Genomic DNA, 26,089 nt, shown 5'->3' on the forward strand with positions numbered 1-26,089 from the left:
GATTTTGGTTGCGTAGGAAAAAATAAAGGTGTCTCATTGGTTGAGTTTACTTTATCTTGCCATATATTGTTTTTCTATTTAGTTCTTTCTGGTTTTCTGGTTTTGGTTTTGGTTTTGTTTTTTCAGTTTTTAACATTCTCAAGGTATACATATGTTCATTCTCACAAATAAAGTTAACTTACCTCTGAGCCATTTTTTGAGTGAAATAAAAAGGTACAGTGATAAAGGGCTCCATTTGAACAAAACAAAACAAAAGGTCCCACCATTTCCCTCCTATGCTGTGCTTTCAGACATTGCCTTTCAAATATTCTGGGGCGAGAGCCCAAAATTTCCTAAGCATTAGGACTTCTAGGGCTACATCTGCTACCCTGTTTCTACAGAACAATCCAATCATCACTGAAACTTCTCTTTATTTTCCCCAGGAAATTCACTTCTTTTGAAATGTCTGTTTTTCCAAAGTCAGTATTAACTTCCCAGATGTCTATGTTAAACAGAAAATTATAGTTCTGACAAAGAGAAATCAACACGACCTTATCAGAGCATTTAATTCTGATGAAACAAGGTGGTTCTTTTTATCCATATGTTTTATTTCTATTGATGCTGTTCTCAACTCCTTTTTTCTCTGAATGTAGCAGTGAAACCACTGTTGGCATAGTGTTTCATTTGGAAAATCAGCTTTTCTGATTGTTCCATCATGGAAAAGTTCTCTCTTTGCTTTAATGTAATTACAGCTCAGTAGCTGATTTCTTTTGAAAAAAATGGGATTGATTATGTGAATAACATATTGTTATTTTAATCAGATTTTCTAGTCAGTTCCATTACCTCCCTGTTTGTACACATCCTTTGACTTTCTTGCTCACCAGACATTGCACTGCTTATGACAAACTTTAATGCCTAAATCATCTTAAATGCCTAAATCATCATAAATGTCTCAAGCAACTTTGCAAACCACCACCTGCAATGGCCAAATGAGAACATTCTGCTATTCTTCATGGGAACAACACAGTTTTGTGACTAAGTACCTGCCTCTGCTGAGCTGGAGTACTGGGATACCAGGAAACAAGAGGTTAAGCCAGAAACAATCATCCCTTGGGAAATGCATCATCAAAAGGCTGTTGTTAGGATCATTCTGCTTTTTGATATTAATTATCCATCCACTAAGATGTCACAATTGCCTCATGATAGTTACATTTTGATGTGGTTTAAAACTACTTGAGAACTGCCAAGAGTTGGTAAGAATTTGCAAAGAACTTCTTGTTTTTAAAGTTTGAGAAGTCTGATCTGGACAGATTTTTCTTTTTTTTTCCCTCTCTCTCTCTTTCTTTTTTTTTTTTTTTTTTAGGGGGGAGTGAGGATATGGATGATGGAAAAGAGCAGTCTTTTCATTTATATGATAATGCATGTCTTTCATAGACAGTGACAGGCCTACAATAGAAAGTTATTAGGTAACCTCCTGTCTATAGAGATGCTTTGAATACAATTCTTTTCCAGCATTATTAAGTTACTGCCTTTGTTAAGCAACCAGGTTTGGTCAGTCCCACAAAACATGCCTCAAATAAGGTGCAACTTTACAATAGAACATTTCCTGCAAAGTTTAACCATGAAATAGTAATAGTTTTCATATTTAAAATGGGGACTATCATTAATAGCCTTAATGCCTTACCCAGCCAAAGGGGAAAGAAAGGATAAAAAGGAAACTAAGGACATTTATAATAGTTCTTTTATTCTCCAAGATAAAATCAAAAGTTAGGATTATTTTTAGTTGGCTCTAGATACCTGAATGTTAAACTTTTAGTTAAAGCTGTCATCCAGAAACTTTGTGTGTCAATGGAAAGTGACACCTAGAGATGGTGATTCATCCCATAGAGACTGAAATCTTGGGATGGGTTGAATCACACCCAGAGATCCCAGTATTACACCACTGACTGGAGTGAGACTGAGCACAGCTTTGACTAGTTACACAGGACTGGTGTAAGTATGTGAGCCACATTTCACTTGCTGTGGGGTGGAGGACAATAAGGAATTCTGAAATATCTTTCTTACTAGCATTACTTATTTCCATTTTTAATCTTGACATTCTGAGGAAGGAAAAGTTATTTTGTTTTCTGAGATCAAGGATCATAACACTGAATTTTGGCAACTCCTGTTCTAAACAGAAGTGGCCACTGCCCTGTGTTTGTTCAGCATTATACTTTGCCACCTACACATGAAAGTTGTTTTGGTCACAGTTTAATTAATTCTGCTGGAGAAGCGTGGCTGTTTCTTATAAAACTTGTTGATGGACAAAAATTAATCACTGGACCACGCAGTCTTATTTCTAGGGACTGTGATGGGCAGTTTTTTTCTTGATTTACATAAAGAGTCAAGAGAAATTCAAAGTGTGTAAGCAGTTAGCCTTGGATATATTGTGCATACATAACTCCTCGTGTGGCTAAACCCAAGTATCAATGAAGTTAGCTGGAGTGTGCTTCATCATTAAAGTCTGGCTTCAGAAACTGCACAATGACAGCTAAAACTTTTTTCTTTTCCTTTTTTCCTCCCTTTTTTTTTTATTTTTTTTTATTTGAATGCTCAGAAGAGATAAGAAAGCCAGAAGAAGAACAGATGTGTTAGAAGTGTGAAATGGATTAACATCAAAGCCCCCTGGGAAAATCTGAAACATGAAATGAAGGATCCTGAATGACAAGAGCTATTCAGAATGCATTAAAAGCTCTGCAGTGCATTTTGGTGCTGTCTGTGTGAGCAACGCAGGGCCCTGTGTGCCAGGGAGAGATGCTGATAACGAGAGCTCTGTGAACTTCAGGGAAATTCAGTTCATCGCTGAGAACTCACCTTGTGGTACAATTTGAATGAGACAGAAAAATCACCCAATCTACTGATTGCCAATATTTATTGTCTCCAGTGGCACAAAATGAGTGGATAATTTAAGCCCTGGACTAACAAGGGCACAGGTGAAACAGTAATGTTTTAAAAATCAGAACCTGTTTTCGTAATATTTTTGTTGAGTGTTTCAATATAACCATGGATATTTATCAGTTGACAGATTAGCAGACTATTCTTATTCACTTAAGATCAAAAAAGGTAAGTAAGAAAAAAATGTAAGATATTTTCTCAATTTTGTGATTTTTACACAGATTGGAAGCAGATGATTTATAGCTTATGCAAATTTATGTTCATAAATGGTTTCTGATCTGGCAAGCACTGGCTTCCATATAGTTATTGATGGAAAGAGGTCACTGATTTCCAAACTGTGAAGGAGACTGTGCAGTTTACTGATGAGTTTTCACTTCATCTAAACTCAATGAAAGTCAAGGGAAGTTGGTCAAATAATATAGAAAATATATCAAGATTTGTTCTGTGCTTGGAGACTGAACATACTGCAGTCTCAGCATATAAACCTCACACCAGACATTTTGGACAAGTACAAGCCCAGCTAATATTCACAGAAAAGGGGACCCTTTCAGTTGGCTACAATGGACTTCTGATGAGGACTCAGAAGAACTTGCAGTGAAAAGCTGACTGAAGTCAATACCAGCACTTCATACAATACCAATTGTATTCATTCCTGAATATCTCTCTTGTACAGACATCATCATGACTTCAGTGAAAATCCCAGGCCTTTAAGTTCCATTCCAAGCAGTGTTTTCATCCCGCTGCTGATACAGAGCAAAGGGTGATTTAAGCCAGAGAGTTCATCTTGACAAGGTGCTGCTGTACCCATGTGCAGGTGTGTAAGGCTGGGTTAAAAACAAAACAAAAACAACAGCCCATGCCAGAAAAAAGCAGGTTTCTTCACCACTTGAAACACAGGCCAGTTCTCAGAGATTAGGATCCTCTTGGCCTCTGCAAAGGTTTCTGCCCCTGCTGATGTCTGCCAAGTTTGGGAAAGGCACATCAGGATCCCACATAAGCGAGTTTATGAGGCAGACACTTCTGTAATTTATTTAGCCTTGTCTTACACTTTAGTTTTTGTGTTGTTTAAAATATGTCATGAGCTTTAAAGGATTTCCAGCTTACCCCTGTATCCTATTAACAAACACCATTACCACTAGAATGAGGTACAGCTGCTGCATCTGCCATGCATGCAGCTTATTCTTTTGAGCTTCTTTTCTCCATTTTGGGTTTTTGGAGTTTTTTATGTTGTTGTTGTTTGTTTTTTGGATTTTTTGTTAGTTTTTTTTTTCTTCTTCTTTCACAGTAGTAAGGGATTAGCTGGAAATGACATAACTTTCTTTTATCCCATAGAAGTAAAGCTTTTAGAAAAAGATAACCAGGGAACAATTCATTTTGGTGTTTTTAAGGTAAAAATAACATGCTCCAGACAGAAAGTTTTGCAGTTAGAAGAATCTATTCTAACAGAATCTATTAGTTTGTAAATCAATATCCCCTGTTGATTAATTTCCTAATAAAAAGTGCATGTCTTTACACTGTGTTCTACCAAGATCAGTTGTATTATTGGACTAAACAACACGATTCTTCCAACCTTATTTATGTTCACACAAATAATACCATCACACGTTCAACATAACAACTGTTAAAATGAATATTCTCAGAATGTGTATTCCAGCATAGAATATTTTTGGCACAGACTGTAGTTAAAATTTTAAATAGAATGTGCAAGGTTTCAAAACACAGGGAAAAGTGGATTTTACTTATTTTTAGAGCTATAAATTTGAGCTAGACATTTTTGCCTTCCTTTATAATCAACAGAGATTTATAAGTTGTAAGAAATAATCACTTGCCTGAAATTTAAAAATCTATTTAAGATTTTATTCAACCTATTCACAACTTAGAATTCTTTGCTCCTATCCAGTAACTATACACAGAGTGCTTAACTTAGTTGTAGACACCTAAAATATTTTTGCTAGGATCCTTCTAAAAATTTGCACTTGTATCCATCATTTTTAATGGAAGTAAGAGTTACCATGGTTTCATGGAAAACAAATAGCTTGGATGTTCTGGGGAAAAAAAAAAGGAAATAAAAAAGTTCTCCCAAAAGATTATTTTGGAAGCATTGAGATGAAGAGTTCAGTCTACTGCAATACAAGCATAAGGTTGAATTAAACAATGATAATCAGTCCTAGAAATGGTTCTCCATGTAAATTGATCATGCAGTTGAAAAATATTTTCTTCCAAAAAAGAGGAGTTGTGCCTATAGGGATATGTAAGTCCCTCATCATTTTCCTCTGCCTTTATGAATTCATTCTCTGAAGCAGTACTTCAGTTTTGTGATATCCAACAGAAATACACTCGAGACTGGAATTTTTTTGGAGACCAGAACTTTGTATCATCCTTCACTAAGATCTCAGTTGTGCTTACATTTATGCCAGAGTATGAATTCCTTCTTTATCTTACATTTGTGAAACACTTTGAAGGCTAAGGAATAGTAACTCAAATATCCATGACAGTTTGCAGGCAAAATCCAAGATTTTCAAATTCATTATTTAATCTCACAAGATCACTTCGCATCTCCAGTTGTAGAAGTCATTTTAAATTCAGTCCTTTCTGCAAACCTGGATGGGCAAAGTTGTTCACAAGCTGGCCATGCAAGGATGGAGACATGGCTCTTTTTGAAAATCTAAATCCAGCTTTTTCAATGCAGCAGTGAAACAGAGAAAACACAACAGAACTAATGCAATTTTTGCACATACTGGGTAAATTATAAAATAATTAGTCATGTTTCAGTTTAAATAACATGAAAAAATTCCTTTAATTAAGATTCTTAATTAATAGTTGAAAGATTAATCAATCAATAATTATAACTATCATTATAGGGTGTAATTGTGCTTAATTGGAGGGGCTGATTAATGATCAGAATAAACCTTTCAAATTCTCACACTTCAAAATGTTGGGAAGTGATGGATTCCAGCTCACAGAGTTAAAAAGGAATCTAAGGATCATTGAAGATGTGTTCAGCTGCCTGGCCACAAATTGAAAGCATGGGATTGAAGAGCAGTAAAGCTTTCCATTGTTAGATATATGCACTACTGAGTTACTGCCGCACCTGTGTTAGCGTGAGCAAAATATTTGTCAGAAGACCATAAGTGACACCTATTCTGGAAACGGCAATCTTTGTGTCCTCTGCCCAAAAGGTAAAATGTGGTATGTATAAATGCAGTGGATTTGGATCATGCCAAGCCCTAATATTTTGCTTATAATTCAAGAAAAATTTGGAGCCATAATTCTAAGGACAGCGGCTGTCCCATACAGGTGTGTCTCAGGTGTGCTGTGCCATGCATATTTGTGCAATGAATTGTATTTCTCTCATTTATGTTGATGGGATTTCAGGCTTGAAGTTGTCCTCATCTTGAATGCTGGGCTTGATGATCTTCTGGCAGAAGGCAGTAGAAGTTTTTGGGAAAAATAAATTGAATGGGCAATTTTAAAACATATTTTAAAACACCCTCAATTTTCCTTTATTATTGTTTGTTTTGTGGTATTTGTTTCAGCTTTTTTTTTCAAAATTCATTATTTTACATATAAGTGCAGTCTCTGGGTATAATAGATCCCAAGAAAAATCGTCAGTCTCATTCCTGGTTTAGCAGAACTCCCTGATTTTTTCACTGAACAATGTTTAATGTCACTGCTTCTCCCAGTCTAGCATCACTGAGTTAATCTGCTTAGTCATTTGGAAATGAAGGAAAAAAAAGGTGGAAGCATGAAATTTTAAACTATTAAGTAAGGCTTTAACTATATCCTTTATTACCCCTTAAGCTGAAGGAAAAAAAAAAAAGGAAAAAACCCAACATCTAGAGAGAATAGTGTGCTTTAACACACTGAAACAGTGTGTTAAAGATAGTAATAAATGTTATTTGGAACAGAAAAACAAAAAAAAAATCCTTAAAGAATTTAACTGAGAAGGGCCAGGATTGCTGTTGTTGCTAATTTTTTTTTTTTTTAAGGGAAAGCAAAGGAAATGTGTGGAAACAGGAAGGGGAGAAAAGACAAAGAAAGGTGACAAAGAGAAAAACACAGCAAACTTACAAAATTCAACTTCTCTTCCTGATGCTGACTCTACTTTCTAATGTGGGGAAAAAGAACCAAAGTGCACATTCCTATTATCTTCCCAAGAACTCAAGAACTCATAGTCATGACAGGCTGTTTAAAATGTTGATTTTGCTGCATTTTGGTGGCCAGATCACAGAGGGTTTGTGAAATAAATTACCTTGTCTGGCTAACCCAGACTGTTATTAAACAGAAGACTAAAGCTCTCGCTTTCTTATAGGACAGTGGAAAAGGTGTAGGACAAAAGAAAAGGTGTAGGACAAAAAAAAAAAATAAATAAAAAGGAGTGAAAACAGAAAATCAGCATGTGTATTGCACAGATTTGAGGCTGCTGATAGGTTCTCTGAGACATTTTCCCTGACCCACGTGGGAGAAGTTTTTTTTCAGGGAATACATAATTCCGCTACTACAAATGTCTGAGTCCCAGGAGTGGGGGTGGCCACTTTGGGGTACCTTAGAGAATGGGTGGGTTGCAGCTACCTGCTCCTTTTCTGCTATGGGGTGAGATGAAACACTTCAACCATCAGGAGAATCACTCTGAAGAGTGAAATGTTTGTCAAATGTGTGTTTGAAAGTTCCCAGCATAATTACAGAAGAGGGGGGTTTCCTTAAACTGGCTCCGAAATCATGACACACTGTTACTCATCCTGGTGTAGTCAAAGTCAACCTTCCTTTGGCAAAGATAATTGGATTAGATCCATGCAGGTTGATCTTGCAAAGCACTAAGAACCTGGGTGATAACTGAACAAAAGATTTAATCGGTAGTTCAAATTTAATCATGGTCCTGTGGATTTTAGTGAAAGCATGCAAATTTACTGTAGCTCAGAGACTGGTATTCTTTATACAACAAAACAATATAAATCTTGTTCTTCATTACAATGCACAGCTATGCAAAAAACCAAGAACTTTTAGAAAGAAAGGATAATAAAAGTCTCACTCCCAATCTGACTCATTAGTCACTATCATATATATATTATTATTATTTGTACTGGAGATTTTTTTTCAGCACCGAAGACAAGTGGCACAAAATGGCTTTTCTCCATAATGTTAAATTATGTTAGCTTCCAAGAACAGATGATAACAACTAAGCTTCTATCTGGCAGTGTCCCTAGTACTTAAATAGTCTTGAATAGCCCCAGAAATTCTGAGAAAGAATAATTTTTCCCCAAATTGACCATAGCAGAGACATCTACATTGTATATGAACTCTGATACCTGGAACCATTCCTGAACACAAAATAGGAACACAGAAAATATACACCTCACACTAGACTGAAGGATTCCTCTCTAGTGTGGATTGAAGAATTTCTGAGAAATATTGGTTTACCCTTGCCCCTTTGTGAATGCTGGACAGCAAGAGAAGACAATCAAGGTTATAGCCAGGGTCAGAATAAAAATCCAGGAACTTTCAAAAGCTGGCAAGGTTTGCAAACCCAGCTATATACGAAAAAAGCTAGAAAAACAAAAGGAGGTGCAGCCATGAGGCTTAGCTCTTTTCAATGTCCTTTCCAGAAACTTCTGTCTTAATTGGGTAGAATTTACCTGACAGAATTAATTTATAATGGTCTTACACAAGTATTATTTATAGTAGTCAAATTCCTGTGTCTTGCAAGCTTAGACCACCATATTGGATCAGCAGTCTTAAATGAAATATAAGTAGGTCTCAATAAAAGACATACCTAAAATAAAAACAGGCCTTTGGACTCTGGGAATTGTGTTCAACTGCTAAACTCAGGATTGTCAACAAATACCTTCCATTTTTATTCCTCGTATCTTATCTGGACAGCTCTATACTAAATGTCATCCCTTTGCACTTTGCATCTAAAGTGCAAAGGATGCAAGTCTATATCCAGATTCTAGATTTGATATAAAAATATTGGGAGAAAAAACAAAAAAAAACAAAATAAAGGAAAGAAAGGAAAACCAAGCATCACCATGATTTACTCATCCAAGTTCCTGGTTTCTCTAAGGTTCTTGTGTACAAGAGGTCTACAGTCTCTATTTTAGGAGAAGCTCAATCCAGCAAGAACATGGTTTGAGCCAAGAAAAAAAAAAGTTTAGTTTTTGAATCCCATTGGGAATTTTGAATTGAAATAGACATTGGGCAGCTCCAGATTCAGGTTTTATTATGGCAGAAATACACATCCCTAGGGAAATTCAGTCAAAAACCTAAGAATCCATTAAATATAGAGTTCATTTTAAAAGCAGATGGTCAAGAGTCAGAGTGATGAGTCTATGGAATACAGGCTAAGTGGAAGTCAGTACATTGTCTAAATCCTTTTCTGCATCTACCTTTTAATCTGTTTGCGTTTCAGTTCTCCATCTGCAAAATGGGAAGAACCACTTATATCCTTTCATCCTTTGTTTATTAAGAAAAAAAGTCACATGGGACTCTGCTATATTTTGCTGTATATTATAAATGAAATGCTGATCCCTACTGGGGCCCCTGGGCACTGCTGCTGAATAAATAAATTCATAGCTATGGTTGTCACAGAGGGGGAATATTGACTGCAGGTGAGGAATGGGTAGCAAAAGCAGATTAACTCTTAAGCATTGAGGATCCTGTTTTCCAGTCCTTTGTAAGGAGGAAAGAGTACAGAAAAAAAGAGAAAAATATATGACACACAAGATGAATTATTTCTAAAGGGAATGGTTTTGAAATTTTCTTCACAATGTATCAGCAGCCTGTCTGCAAGCATCAATTTTTTTTTTTTTGCCTCCTTTACACATTTTTTAGAAAATTTCATGCCAGTGAAAGATGCAGGATTGACATTCTTAAATCTCCCTTTTATCCACAGAAAAGATAAAGCATAGTGAGAAAACATGCAGCTTTCCTCAGATTTTCAGACCAACATGCATTCGTTTGACCTAAAGGGACACCTCTACAGGAGGGAAAAGCAGTTTAAGTCACCATTCTCATTTCATCCTTGGCCTTGATGCTGAAGTTATTACCCTGAGAATTGAGTGGGATACTTTGGTTTAAGTATGATATGGGCACCTGTTTTTTCTGCTGATGCTATCCAGCTCATTTCACAGGGGCCAGTGTATAGTCTTCTGCAAACCTCTTTCAGCCACTTCCAACCAGAACACAATTGCAAGTCCATCACAGCCCAAAACAGCAAATTGTGGTTTAGGGGAGTACACAGGCCAGTGCCTGTCTCCCAAAGCCATCCAGCCACCCATAACAATGCTGCCTTGCCCCAGCATGCCTCTGTGAGATATTTTCTAAGGGGCACAGATGAAATTTGGATTTTCAGAAGGCCACCAGCTCTCACTGCTGTCAGTGTAATATGGTCACTAAATTCCCAAAGACAATATTACTGCAAATCACCTCAAATGTGCTGCAGGCGGTAGAATGATCCCATAATCAAGAAGCTAGGTCTTTGAGGACAAGTTTAATTACTTTAATCTATACAGCCTGGAAAACATAATGGTTAATGGGGTAATCTACTGAACTATGTGGAATTTTAAGTAGTATAGACTATGCCACTGGATGACACTACTCTCAGTACAGCAGAGATGATAAAACCAAGAGCATAAATGGTGACTGAAGAAAGCCTTAGATGTTCATAAATCAATAATTGATAAAATGTACTCTTGTGTAACTAAGTAGAATTTTATGTTGCAGGTAGAATAAACTGATTACACGATACTATAGTGCTCAGTGGAATTATGGAATGAGCTTCATTCATTCACTCTAATTGCTGCATATTTGTATACAAATGGCTGAAATGGTTCTATCAGTTTCGTAGTCTATAAAACTGCAAGAAAATTCTGCCCTGTGAGTCCACAGATGACAGCCATGATATTTTCCCAGCATGGGGTACCATGCTCCTGGAAAAGCTGAATATCAGCAGATACATAGAGGTTGATGTTCTTGATGCATCTGGCCATTAAGGATTTCAGAGCACTTTTCTCATGGGTAGAGGTGTTAACCCCTCTGTCCTGGCTAGATTCCAACCTGGGTAACAAGCCACCTGGACCAGATGTTGAGGAAACCTAAGGACGAAGTGGTTGAGCTGTACAGAAATGAAGCAATCTCTCATTAACATCGTCCGCTGAAGATATTTTATCTGTCTTTTAAAAAGACATTAGGGATGATCCTGGGAATTACACACCAGTGAGTCTTACTTCAGCAAATGGACTGCAATGATAATTAAAAGTAGGATTATAAAAAAATCCTAGATAAGCGTGATATGTAACAGACAAAGTAATGTGTGTTGTGTAAAGGAAAATCGAGCTTCTTTAATTTACTAGAATTCTTTGAAAGTGTCAAATAAATATTGGATAAAGGAGAACTGGCTGACATAATCTATTAGGACTTTCAAGAAGCTTTTGAGAAATTCTCTTGCAAAAAGCTGTTAAGGAAACTAAGCTGTCATGGAATACGAAGGAAAACACATTATAATGGGGCAAAGACTGGATAAGAAACAGAAAGCATAGAAGGGAAATAAATTCTTCTTTTTAAGGTTCTTTTTAAGGAGTCCTTTGCAGAAGCATGCAATAAGTGCTAAATTTTTACAGTTTTGGTGGTCTTTTGGCATTTGTTTGCTTTTCGTTTTTTCTTTCATTATTGTCTGCTACTTGAAAAAAGTAATTTGGTATGATTTGGTTTTGTTTTGGGAGGTTTTTTTTGTGGCACAAAGTTGAAATTATTCAATGGTGTTACATTTGATATATGGAAACATACTTACATTTTAGCACACTAAGAGCAGACTTTAGCACATTAAGGGCAGACTTATAAAAGTTAGTCAAATATTGGTTTTTAGAACCAAACCCTGTGAAAGTGCGCTAAAAGCACATGCAGCCATGTGCTTTTAAAGTGTCCTTTTCCAGTTAGAGCTACATGCTTGTAGCAGTAGACAGTGCTAGATAACTCAGTTTGGCCTATCCAAGTTTCTGGCTTGCTGAAGTGAGAGACAGACTGGGCTGGGTGCTGGGTTTGGGAGGCAGAGCTGTGGGATGCCTGTAAACTTCAACTTGTCACCAGCTTACATTTATAGGCTGTGTTTCCTCATCTACATCCCACATCTTCAGCTTTAACAACAAATAGAAAGACAAAATTTTTAAATATGTGCTGTTATCTCGTAGGAGATTTCCCTAATTTTATAATTCAGATTGCATTTCTACTTCCAAGGCCCTTTTTCAGTATCTTGCAGAGTGTGACTGTTTTGGGAGTCTGCTGCTACCTCTGCTTTCTCCTGCTATGTGCCTACCCAGCATGTTCCCACTCTGTTCATTTGTAAGGCAGTTCTTGCAAAATGAAAGTCTACAGAGAACAGGAATAGAAGGGTGACATGGTCTCTGTCACTCCAAACAGAAAATGTTCCAGTGACTTTTTTTTTTTTTTCACACCTTGTAGAATTTCAATTTTCCCTTTAAAACATGGATTAAACAATATTGCCAAAAACATATGCTTCTGTGTCAAACATTTCACTTATTCAGGAATCTAGAGGCAGCTGGAGAGTTCTCACTGCCAAAGTGACTTCAACAATTGTCTCTTTCACTTTTAATTGGAAACATGTTCGTTTCAGGCATAGGTGTGGATAACCAATATGTGGCAGTGTTAATTTCCCTCACCATTCAGCCTACACACGTCCTCAGTGACCATTCTTAAACAGCTTGGGGAAAAAGGTCTGAATCCATTGCCAAAGTGTCCTGAGCTCCTGCAGGTCTATGATTTGTCATGGCACAGATTTCACCTGCTGATTAAAGATGGGAGTGGTCAGCACGAGATAAGACATCACCAGTCTCTTGCTCCTTGTAAGACCTGCAGTGAGAAACACCGGAGGGTTACGGATGAGTTACTGAAGCTGAGGGCCTTCTTATTGCATTAGCTTTAACCATTACAAAAGCACAGTTCCAGAATTTGTTGTCCTGCAGATATTTCCTCTGGGATTTATCTGTTGTGTGGATGGTCCTCCTTGCACTGCAGTGCTCCAGACAATCTAACTACTAATCTTTCTATGCCAGTCACACTCTAGTTATCCATGTTTAATGAACTTCATCCCAGTCTTCCCCTTCCCTTCTATTTTTGGAGGGTAGATGGGTGACATTTCTAGTACAACCTTGCTTAAAGACAAAAGCCAACATGTTAATCTCATAGATTTTCACAGTTTTCTCTCTCTAGACTGAATTTCTGTGGAAAAGGTTGTGGCACTCCTTCCTTTATCACCCTTTTAAAAAGCTGAGTTTGGGTTCAAGCTCATGTGCTCATGCTGCAGGAAACAAATTGGAAGGAGGTTCTATAACAGTAATATCAAAACCAGTCTGTACTGGGAGAAGGGAGAATCAACATGTAATCCAAATTTAGCACATGTTGATAGGCAAATTTTCTCATGAGAGATGCATCATGTTTTATCAACCCTCCTGGTGCCTTTGGAACCAAGAGGGTGGATAAAACATGAAGACTAAAGTTTATCAGTGTGTCAAGAATGACCCACTCTGGGGGTTCCATGGAGCTGAGCGCTTCGTTCTCAGCATCAAATCACAGGTAACACATCATCCAAGCCATCATTACCAGACCCTGTGGTAGGGCTGGGGTTATATCTCTGAGAAATGTTCCATATATTGACCTACATGGGAGACACAAAACTTGACCTTTTCTACTTCATGATAAGCCATCACATCTGATGGAGATATTATCCTGCTCTCCCCTTTAATACTGGATCTCTATAACACTCTGTGGAAATGTATATCCATGTTTTTGTCCCTCCTCTAAGCTCCATCCTATACTTTCTTGTATCTGCTTCTCCTGCAGCCCATTTATTTTCCCTGCATGATTTTGGGTGCTTTTCTAGTGCCTCCAAGAACTTGTATGCATGCATGTATGTTCGAGACTAGGGTCTCAAACATATATATATAGAGTGAGACCTGTCCACAAGGAAACCTGCCAAATTTCCTGTTAATCTTGTAAATTATGCCCAAAATGTGATGAACACTATATGTAAACAGATATTCACATAAAAAAGCAGTAATCAAAATTATTTTATGATAATACTTGGAAGAAAGACAAGGCAGTAGGGGAAGCCTGTGAGAGCAGAGGGCAAGAATTGATCAAATTCTGTTGGGGTTTGTAGTTTTTATATCTTTAGTGGACAGGGCTGCTTGAGTTAGAGAACCTGGAATCTGCACAGTTGCTCAGAAGTAACGCTCTGTGTCATCAACAGACAGAGGTAACACATGCTTTGCCATCAATGGTTAAATTTCTATTTAAAGTTAGGGTGGTTTTGGCAACAAATTTTCTGCTGATATGTTTCTGTTTGCTCTTTGGAAATTTCAGCACACAATAACATCCAAGATCTCTGTGTCTTTTCTGCCACCCCCCCAACACACTCAGCCCCCTGCCCCAAGAGGGATCCAGCTCTAGCAGCGCTGGGTGAGGTGATGAGGGATGTTGCCATCTAGTGGGTTTTTGTCAGGCAGAAAATAGACTTTGCTAAAGAACTCTGTCTCAGATCAGCGAGTGCAGAGGCACAGGTCTGTGGTATATAGAAAATGAAAAGCTGTCTTTCAGGCCAGTTTTCTACAAGAAGCACACAGTGCATTTACCTGCTTGCTCTATGTGATCCTATGTGTTTGTGTCAGGATGTTTTGGGAGGCAGGAATACTCTGTCTGAAAAACACTCTGGAAGTTTCTTTGCCCCAGTGTAAGGGGCCAGGCCCCCTGACATGGTATGCAGAGACACAGGAGCTGGAGTCCGTGGTTATTCTGAGTCCCTTTCCACTCAGTACATTCGGTGATTCTGTTCTGTGGTCCTGGTCTGTGTTTCTGAGAGTGAGCACACACAGCTACAGAAATGGTGAAGGATGAGATTCATCTTCCTTCCCCTTCAAAACTCCTGCTCCTGCCTCAGATGCAGGGGCACCTTTCCTATTGTTCCAGCTCATCACTACAACCTTCGTCATGAGGGGACTTTTGCAGACAGTATTAAACTAAAAACGGGTTACTCATACGCCGGCAGCTGGCGCAATCCTATCTGTCAGCCCCACGGAAATGAGGAATTAGACAGTAATAACAATCATCAAAACAAAATTAGCCCTTTCTTTCTTTAGAATCCTCCATTTGCAGCCGATGTGCTGGGTACCAGGACCTGTGAGTGCCCAGCGTGGCGACACCCTCCTGCTCCAATTTGCCTGGTATTAAGGGGCTGCTTAACCGGGGTGTGATGCTGGGATGTGATGCTGGCCGAGCAGCAGCTGCTTGGAGCGCGCCGTTACGGAGAATTAGCCCAAAGTTTATTCTTAGCCCTTCCTCTCAGCTCCCGCAACATGTTCAACAGCTTGTGCATTTTGTAATGCCTCCTTTCATCGCCATGGCAACTGCTAAAACTTAAGGTGTGTAAGACTTGCACCGCGGTCTCCGTGCTGCAGGCTGCCGGCAAAATGAAACCCTGGGTCTGCGCTCCTTCTCACTGCTGTCGATCCACAGGGCCACAGCGTGCTGGAAAGGCAACTGGGAACATGTGTTTGCAAAGTACTTTAGACACAAGAGTGTGATTCGGTGTTTAAGGGAGTCTGAATCTGATTTTCCTACCCAGTTAGTCATTTGAGCTGGGGCAGAGGAACTGTCACTGCCGGCTGAGTTGCTTCGGCTCTTCGTGTTGTTCTGAGCCGGCTTTGGCAGAGCCCATGTGTATTGTTGCCTCATAAAATGCAGCCTCAAATTGTTGGCAGGCAGTCAGGTAATGGGGAGGGCAATAAGAGCCGCACCATCACAGGTAGATCTACAGGATGCAACTTGGTGCTGAGAAACTGCCAGCTCCCACCAAATGGCAGATTAAGGAGCCATTTCCCCCTTAAAAGAACTTGCTTTTATACCTGAGTTACTCACTACGAGCAGTCAGACTTCCCATTCAGCTGATGACTGTGCGAGTCTGCCTCAAAAATACCCTAAAAAATGGGGGGAAGGTAGATTTCTCAGGACTGAACCCTCCATATGTCACTCGGGCAAAGTTCACTGTACCCCTATGTAGTTTCATTTCACCACTGTGGGTATATCCAGCCCCAGTTTGGCCGAAGGAGCAGCCTAGGGCTATTACCTGCAAAAGCAGACACTGGGTTACATTCAAATCTTTCCTAGTGAAGCCATTTTTCCTTTTTACAAAACAACTTTGCTGTGAATCAAATCCTGCAGCCACTAATAACTGTCCCTATGGAGAAATCCTACAGAATAGAAAAGGATTGAAACCTATAGGGGCTTATAGAAATTAAATTGGATTCTATAGAAATCACTCTAAATAGCTCCTTAATTTAATAAAGGATGCTACCCTTTCTGTAGAATTTTTGCATCATATGATAAATCTAAAGGGAGAATAATATTCCTGCAAATATAATTGTTCAGATTGCTTTAAAAATCCTATAGAAAACTTATTTCTCTCCCTCTCTTAATTTTGCCAAGTCTTTTTCCTTTGCACCAGTGGCTTGAAATCATAAATCTCAAAGCGTCTCACAAAGAAAGAGCACAGCTGTCTGGAGATCACGCAGCCCACCTAGTGCCACTTCCCATGTCTGGGAAAATCAATCCAGGTAGTCCTGCACTCTGAAGTCACCTTTTCAAACAGGATGCTTGCAGCATTTGAAGCTGCTCCTTTCTGTGTTTTGGGAAAAGAACGACAAAAAGTCCCAAACACCCCCCTTTTCTCACTCTCCCCCCAAATACCTAATCTACCCAGAAACCAGGGAGTGTGAGTCATTTTAAGCTGTTTCTTCAACATGACTTCAGCTCAGTGGTGTGCCCCACAGCCTGCAGAGATTTGGAGCCGATTAGGGTACAATTGCAAAATGAATCATTTTCTTTTTTATGCATTCATCAGATTTTATTTTCTTTTAATATACTTAAGATATAAAAATACATGGAAGCATAGAGCATAGACAGAACAAGTGTGTTGCTAATTTGGTTTTTCTTGGTTCTGCACTAGAACCTGTTAAAAATGTTTGTATTTTGATGTGTGTGTTGCATTCAAACTGACACCTCCGGCTGCTATATATTTGGTGGCTAGTAATCTTTTCCATTATATTTTGAAAAGAACAGATTTCTTCCTGTCTAAAATAAGCAACCAGCTACAAGGAAGCAATGGCTACACTGTGGTTTGCTGTTTTGTTGTATGCTTAAAATACTAGTGTTCTGTAAAATCTGCAGGTAAAACTGAAGCATGGCTGCTTGTACAGCTAGAAATTATAAAATGAACCCTCATCTACTGAATATCAGGATGACTGTTTTGACTTTAGTAGACTTAATTTGGTTTACCCTACAGATTAGTCTATTTTTAAAAATTTATATATTTCTATTTTTTTTTTTAAGTTCCTATTTTCTGCTCCTGTGCATGAATGCATCCAGGGACAGACAAATCTCCTGAGAGGGGAAGAGTGGGGTGGTAGTACAATGTGTATGTGTCCTGGGAGGAGGGGGAATCTGCTCTGTGCATCATACCCAGAGGAATTATCTGGTGGTGAGGTGCCACAGAACACACACCAGCCTGAAATTTAGCCCCAGGTCTGTTAAAGACTCTACTGTGAAGCTAAAGGGATGGTAGCAGTGATCACCAATGTCAGCCCAGGCTGTTTGGGGGATGTCACAGTGAGAGACACAGAAGAAAAACTGGACTGGCAGAGAAAAGCTATAAAAGAACTGCACTTAAGGGAATTCCTTAAGAATTCTTATTAATGTTTGTAACTAAAAATGGGTGGCAAGATCTCACCTGGAAGTAAGACTGTCTAAACTCTCAATCTAAATTGATCAGGGCAGCATTTACCTTCGGAAGAGGAAAGAAAAGCCTTCTGTGCCTGGGTATTTGTGTGTGCATGTAGTACACTGGCAGGGCATTTTTGCCTGTAGGGTTTGAGGAAATTTCCTCTGAATAATCTGAGCTGAGCAGTTGGTCATTTGCAAAGCACAGTGTTAGAACATAATACTCCTACCCACCAGCTTATCTGAGGCAGGGAGGGAGATGAGATACAGTTCTGGTAAGTATTAAGGGGGTTTTTATTGTGGGGTTTTTTTGGTTGGGTTTTTTTGGTTTTTTTAGTTTTTTTCTGTTTTCTCAGACTTTCGTGAAGAGAGGAGAAGAATGTATCAAATGCTGAGGACAGACAGTTGCTCCCTGTGCATCGAACAGCTGACTGGGGCAGTATCTCTAGATTCGTTATATAAAAACAGGATTGTCACAATCAGGACAGCAGTCAACAGGGATAGGAGAGGAAATAAATCTAACATCCATTAAAAACAAAACTACAGAAATCAGTTTTGCAGCAACTAACTGCAAGTCCCCATACTGTCCCAGAATATTCTTGCCAACCTCTACCCCTAAAAGTCTACAAGGTAGTGCAAGATCACTGTAATTAGAAATGGGTCCAGAGCTATTTGTTTGGTGACTGCTGGGCTGTAACACCTGATGGCAACTGATCAGTCATCCTTCCTGGCAGAACATCCTTTTGTGGTTAGGCTGTTCTGGGAACAGATCCCCAGTTTTCCTAAAAATGCTTCAGAAATTAAACATAAATTCACATCTTCCCAAGTTAGTTGAAAGTGGCTAAGAGCTCCAAAAATTTGGAGGGAAAAAGGAATTAGAATCAGTCAGAATTATCATGATCACAAGCATTTTGTTTCTGTAGTAAGTCAGGAACCAAGATCAAAATAAAAAAAAAAGGCTCTTGAACTTATATTGGCAATCATAAGAATCATAAATCTGGATCCTCACCTCTTATGAAGCCGAAAGGCAATAACAGCACAGGACAAAGGTTGTAACACTCTGAAATGTTATGGGGTCCTGATACCTGCTTGGCTTTCATGCAACTTGGCAGAGAAGAGTATGAGTTGTTCAGGTTACAAAACAAGCAGTATAGCCAGCACTGAAATCAATAAGACTGTGCCTGAAAGCAAGTCCTCAATGTGGAGATAAATAACCACCGCAGTGGCTCCTTGCAGGTTGGCAGGGAGTGGGGAGGAGAGCAGCCAGCAGGGAGAGATGGGAACACCTGCTTGCCTGTTGGGTGGCCACCTTCTCGTTGGTCAGAGGCTCTCTGTCCAAACAAGGGGGACAGATTGCTCCCTTGTAAGTCAAAGAAGCTTCAGGACCACTCTCAGCAAAGGGTCTTTTTCAGAGAATGATACAAGTCGTGGCTGGGATGCCAGGTTTAATTCTAGGACCCTCTGCATTGGCTCAGAGGCCCTTATTGTTTTTAATTTTTATTTGAAAACTAATTTAATGTTTATTTTGGTGGTGTAATGGTCATTTATTCCTTTAGCAAAGTGAAAAACTTCAAAGGCCAGTCTAGAGCAAGTCTACAGGAGCAGTTTCACCATCAGTTTCAGCTATTCTACATCTTTGCACATATCAGGAGAGCACAAACACATATTTTACTCTATTCCCAACTCTCCATTAATACCTCCTCCCCATGTCACTACTAGCACATTTTCTAGTCCCTTTTCCCCCCGGATTTTTCAGTAAAGCCTGGCTAACCACAAGGCTGTCTGAGTGCTGGTACTGTGTCACAGAGGATGGCTGTCTGCTTTCATAGCAGTGCAGCCTTAGATTAGCTTAAAGGTGACCCGGTTCTTACTTAAGTTAAACACCTGACATAATTACCACCCTGAAACTAAAGTGTGTGACAGCTGAATACTCACTTGTGTGACTGTCCTCTCCTTTCTGTTGTCCCAAGACATTTCCTTCTCAGTCTGTTCCCTTGTTGTGCTGGCCCCAAGCATCTCTATGTGGCCATTGAGTAGATCAGGTCAAAGTACTGAGCCAGCTGAAAAGTATCCTCTTCACATTAAAAAAAAAAAAAAAAAAAAGTGATTTTTCCAGTGAACCCTTTTGGCTCACACTGAACATGCAAAGAGGTTTAGGAGCTGTTTAAACTGGTGAGAAGATGAAGTTTGCACTCCATTTCAGGAGCTGCTGCTGTTTCTCTGAAGTATTGCTTTACCATAGGAGTTCTCAGCTGTGCTCCTTCCATATCCCCTGTGATAGAAGAGAACTAAGAAAAAGACCCCTACAGAAAGTTTAGCACCAGGGGAAATTTTAATGAACATTTTAAACTCATTTACGACCCTTTTATGCCACCCAAATGTTTTCCAAGGATCCCAGAGCAGAGTTTCAGGATCACAACCATTGCATGGCTTTAATTAACTGGTGCATGTACAATACACTGAACATAAACAGAGTATCTCTAAATGCTAATGGTTGTTTCTGAACCCCCATGCTTCCTAGTGCAGTAATAACTGGTACAAAGCCTAACTTACTAGCATACAAGATCCAATTGTGTATCTTCCTCAAGGGGTATTTATCTTCACAGCATGATTGCTAAGATAAATGTTAAAGTTTAAAATTCAAAAGTAGTTACTTCAGGGCATTATGACAAGACAACAAAAATATAAACTTGACAGAAGAAAAGCTTATGCATATAAATTATGTAGCCTTTTAATTGAAATATATTTCATAATAGATTTTATAGCCAGCAGATTATTTTTCAAGGCATTTCTTTTTTTTTCCCCCCCCTTAAAAATAATTTGTAAAAGGCACTTTTTCCCCCCTCCCCATAGCTTTATAAAAATATAGACAAGAAAAAAACAGAAACAAAAACAACAAACTGAACAGCAGAGAATTGCAATTTTAGCCATAATAGTCAACATAACAATTAGAACAGTTTGTTACGAGGACAGGGAATAGGGCTGTCTGGAAGAAAAGCGCTGCAGCCAGCGCTGTTGACTCACTGCGTTGAGCACTGTTTCCTTTCCATCTGAAGGGGAGCAATGCCACACAGCAGCTGTTGTAGGAATAGCAGCCACAGGAGACATCGTCTCCAGCAAAGATAAGCCAGGCTGAGAAGCTTAGCTTTATATCATTTTCATTTTTCCGTCTGCAGAGTTTTTTGGCGTGCTGTTTCTTTTCTTCCTTAGGAATGAGGTGAATTTTTAAAGTCCTCAGCCACTGCCGTAACCCAAAAGAAAATTTTCAGGCATTTTTGGTGGCGCCTTGCAAAACAACAAGCCAGGTCTAGTGGAAGTAGGACTGATTTTGCCCATGAGATTAGAAGCACTGTAAAGATCTGACTTTAGCACAGGTAGACATGACATGTTTTTTCCATCTGCATTGATGGCTATTGTCCTGTCTGTAACTCAGGCTTTCATACTCACTCTGCAACTAAAAAGAGCTGAAAATGAGCTGTTCTGCTAGCCTCAGAACCACATGTGCACTGCCTGCTCTATTTTCTCCCAAGCAGGAGAAAATAGGAGTGTTTGAGAAACCTTTTTGAGTGTGCACCTGAGCTACTGGGCAAACTATAAGGAGAAAAAGTCAAAGTGCACTTGGGAGTAGGTATGGGTCAGCATTTAACTGACAGACATCATCCGGAAGGAGAGGGTTATCAGTTCTGCTTCTAGGAATTAGGAGAAATTAGATCAGCAACAGCCCTTTGAGAAATTTAATTGAGGAGCTTTCTGCTTTTATAGCTGGCAGCTCTCCCTCTTTCCAGAGGTGTTATTTAATCTAACCACCAAGTCACATCTGCAGTTTTAATTAGCATGTGTGTGTCTCTGTTGTTTTTCCTTCCCTGTGTAGCACACTGAGCACCAACGCATATCAGACCCTTCAGAGTGAGCACGTTTATTTTAAGTACCACTGGGCTAAATTCTGATTTTCGGTAATTTCCCTATAGTCCTGTGGACCTCAGCAGGACCCCTCAGATTTTCACTCATCTCGCTGAGAACAGAATCTGGCTCAGGGTATTTGAAAGCTTTGTTATCAGTGAGGCAGCCTATTGAGTTGCTTGGTGCTCTAATTTTTACCTTGTTAGTGGCAAGGTTATCTTTCAGGCTAGTTTTTCCATTGCAAGTTGTAGATCCCAGCACAGTGGTATATGCTTTAAGCTGTTCTCACCAGTGCAGAAGCATAATAATAATAATAATAATAATAATATAATAATAATAGTACTATTAATAATAATGAATGCAATAACAACACCCAAACAGCAGATTCACAATAAATCTTAATATCAATAAATGTTACAAATATGCTCATGATCATTAATTATTTCAGAGATGGAGGAATTGAATGATAAAGAATATAGTTGCCTGAAGCCACATAGAGGAGAATTAGGAAAGACAGGAAGACAAATTTAATCATCTGTGCTGTGCTCTGTCCACAGGACAACAGCTCCTACTCCTCAGTGCTGAGCGCAGCCATGGTATTATCTGCATTCCCTTAATTACAAACCAAACCAAATAAAATCAAAACAAACAAACAAATTAAAAAAAAAAAAAAAAAAAGGGACCAAAAATACAAGCAAACAGAAAAGAAAAAAAAAGGAAAAGAGAGAATGGAAAAAAAGAAGATGATCAAAAGGCCACTTTAGAAAGAATTTTTAACTACCTCAATGAAGAGTAATGCCAAATGCCCCAGGTTCTGTAGACCAGTGTACTGCTGTGGCAGGTGATGTATGTTGAGGCTGTGGCTCTTTACACTATCAGTTCCAAAGTCTGGACCATCCAGTTTTCATGTTCTTATTCAGCTTGTATTTGTTTTGCATGAAAAGCTGTTGGGGGGTTAGAGGGGTAGTTTCTGTGAGAACCTGCTGGATGTTTTCCCCTTGTCCAGCAGAGCCAGTGCCAGGATGGGCCCTCGCTGGCAAAGGCTGAGCCCCTCAGTGACAGTGGTGACACCTCTGGGGTAACAGAAAGCAGGGAAACCCTGCACAAGAGCAGCTGCAGCTGGACAGGACACAGGGGATGTCTGAGGGAAGCATCCCTGCAGCCAGCCAGGGCAGTGCAGGAGGGGCAGGAGCTGCTCCAGGCTCTGGAGCTCAGATTCCCCCTGGAGCAGCCCAGGCTGAGGCAGCTGTGCCCCTGCAGCCCAGGGAGGGCACGGGGGAGCAGAGATCCAACTCAGCCCCTGGGGGAGCCCAGGCTGGAGCAGGGGGTGCCCAAAGGAGGCTGTGACCCCATGGGAAGCCTGTGCTGGAGCAGGATCCTGGCAGCACCTGTGATTCCATGGAGAGAGGAGCCCAGGCTGGAGCAGGGGATGCCCAAAGGAGGCTGTGACCCCACTGGATGTTCATGCTGGAGCAGGCTCCTGGCAGCACCTGTGGGGGACCCACACTGGAATGAAATCCTTTTCCTGAAGGACTGACCCTGTGGAAGGACCCAGACTGGAGCAGTTCATGCAGGACTGTCTCCCATGGGAGGGACCCCTGCTCCAGCATGGAGAGAGAGGTGAGGTGTCCAGCACAGGTGGAGGAAGGAGTGGAAGAGACAGCTTCTGATGAGCTTACCACAGCCCCTTTCCCCATGCCCCTGTGCCACTGGGTAGCAGGAGTTTGAGAAAGGTAAGAGTAAATTTGAGTCAAGAAGGCGAGGAGGGGGTGAAGAAGGGGGGGTGTTTTAAGAATTGGGTTTTATTGCCATTACCCTACTCTGATTTTCTTGGGAAAAACTAATTTCCCCAAACTGGGTCAGTTTTACCCACAATGGCAATTGGTGAGAGACCCTTCCCTGTCCTTATCTTGACCCATGAGCCTTTCATTATATTTTCTCTCTCCTGCCCAATTGAGAAGGGAAGTAAAGGAGTGGATTTGTTGGGAACCTCGTGTCCAGTAAGGGTCATCTGAACACACAGCTGGAAGTAAGCCTAGAAGTAAATTGAGTAATGTATCCTTTGCTGTGGATTCAAACCACTATTTATCACCTGAAAATTTGGTGCTTACACTTTCATTTCTTTTCCAGATTTGCTCCAGCAGAATCAGTATTTCTCACTTTTCTCCATAGCTGTCTCCTGTGGTTTACTGAGTTTTTGCTTGAGCTATATGTTTGTTTGCTTCTCTGTTTCAAACTTTTGTCTGGCATTGTAATGAAGAAGAGTAATAAACAAATATCTTGGAATACTAGTGATCATCCTTGTAAATAAATAATGCAAAAATTGAAAAAAAGAAGGAAAGCTATTGTCTAAAAGTTTTTAACAGAGAATAAAAAAAGGAATCTGAAAAAAAAAAAAGGAAAGAAAAGGGGTTAAAACAGAGTGCTGATGATCTTTCAGAAAGCACAGATTTAATTCCCAGCACTTCTGATTTCATTAAGAACTGCAGCCTTTTCCACTGGCAGCACAATTCTTGAGCCTGACAAAAACAGATGGGGAGGATTGTGGAAGTGGTAAACTCCAGAAGTGGCACTCTGTCTTCTAAATCAGGAGGTCACACCTTCGAGTCTTGACTGAAGAACTCAATCTTCCCCAGATCCCACAAACCCTGTTATACAGGTACTTGCTTATATGAGTCCCTGAGTGACAGATTAAAAAGCTCCCTCCTGGTGACTTATTCCCAGGGAAAGACACAGTGCTCTCAGAAAAGAAGGGAAAATAGGAAAAACCTCATCAGAATAATGGAGGGGAGCTATTGCATTCCTCAAGTGCCATGTAATAACCTGTGCCTGTGAAAGGCTTGCAGCTGGCAGTGCAGGGCCACAGAGAGAATAAAGACTGTTTCACTCTTCTGGTGCTGGAAACGTAGCTACCTATTTCCTTCAGGAATCTGAATTAACTCTTTCCACATCCAGCAGTCAGCACCCTTCTTCAGCCACATCATCCTGATGTTTGGAGAGAAGAAATTAAGATGCTGTGTCTTTGCTATCTGGAGCATATAAATGGGATGTGTTGTCCAAGGCACTAAATACAACTTTGGTTCTCCCTGTGAGCACATCCCTGGGGCCTAGGGGGACATCAGCAATCAAAGAGAAAGCAGGATTTCCTAGTTTTGACCCCTAAAATAAATAAAAGGAATAAAATACTTTCTTAATATACTCTGTAGGTATTTTTGTTTCTTTAGATAGCAAATAATTCTCTGTAACAAAAATGGTGCAGGTCATTTTGTTTTCTCCTGAGTACAGTGTCTTGTGATCCAAAATCACTTCTCTTCTGACTCTCTAGGACTAGGACTTCTCTAATTATTTCAAGGGATGAGAGTGGCTGTTTTATTTCACTTGGATTTGCCTGTGTGGAACTGCAGTATGCAACAGTTGTTGATGATGACTCTGTTTGCAGAATATACAAGATTTTGAATAAATTGGGTTAGGTCTTAGATGAAAAAGGAAGAAAAAGAAAAGAGTATAAAGAACATCTGTCTGGACTGTTCAATCAAAAAAAGGAAAGTGAAGCAAACAAAGATAATCAACTGGATACCCTTCAAGTACATTTGTATCACATACATTGGTTTCCTTACATGAATCACTGTCAGTCGATTTCCCCCAGTTGCACTTTATAGTCCTCAGGATGAGTGAATTATGCTCAGTGTGAAAATGTTGGACAATTGTGTGAATAATCTGCTAGAAAAACTGCAAGACCAAGATGAAAAGCAGATTGATTCTGTTTTAAAGCAACCTCCTTCAGTATTTGTTGTGTCTGATCCTTGCCTTGCACGAGGGCTGCCAGAGTATCAGCACAGTAAAGGTGGTGCTGGTTTATGAGTTGGCTCTGTTATCTGCAGGTTTTGGCAACTCTCTAATGAGAATGGTACAAACTCACTGAAGATATTGTTTCCATCATACATCATCATGACATCCATAACTTCATCCAGCAGAGAATCAGCTTTACTTTAAAAGATTTATCAAACCCAGTCCAAATTAGTCAACTCTGTCTGCAAAGGTATTATGTACCAACACTTGACAAGCTATGTGAAGATCTGGTTAGGCTCTGCAGATGACATTTAGGATCCTATGTTCCTTTTTGGTGAAGAAATTAAACTGGGAAACTATCAAAGGTGCATGTGGTCTGTTGGTTTCTGTGCACATGTGCTTGGAAAATTTTCAGAATCACAAACGTGTTATGAAAGTTGGTATATTTTTAGCCAATGCAATGTATTGAAAGAAAAGGAGAAGCCCTTTCACTGTGTTTTGTAAAGGTTTGATTAGTAATTTTCTATTTGCATAGTAAAGCCCATATACAGGCAGGCTATACTATGGGTAGGAATATACAGAATTTCATTTCTAAAGCATATATGGCTCTTATTGCATTGTTATACTAATAATAGAGGTTAATGACACCTCCATTAAGATTTCCAATGTAAGTTATAAGGATTGGACCAGGAGTCTGCAGCTGGTG

The sequence above is a fragment of the Serinus canaria genome, chromosome Z (assembly GCF_022539315.1).
Source record: "Serinus canaria isolate serCan28SL12 chromosome Z, serCan2020, whole genome shotgun sequence".
Taxonomy (NCBI): Eukaryota; Metazoa; Chordata; class Aves; order Passeriformes; family Fringillidae; genus Serinus; species Serinus canaria.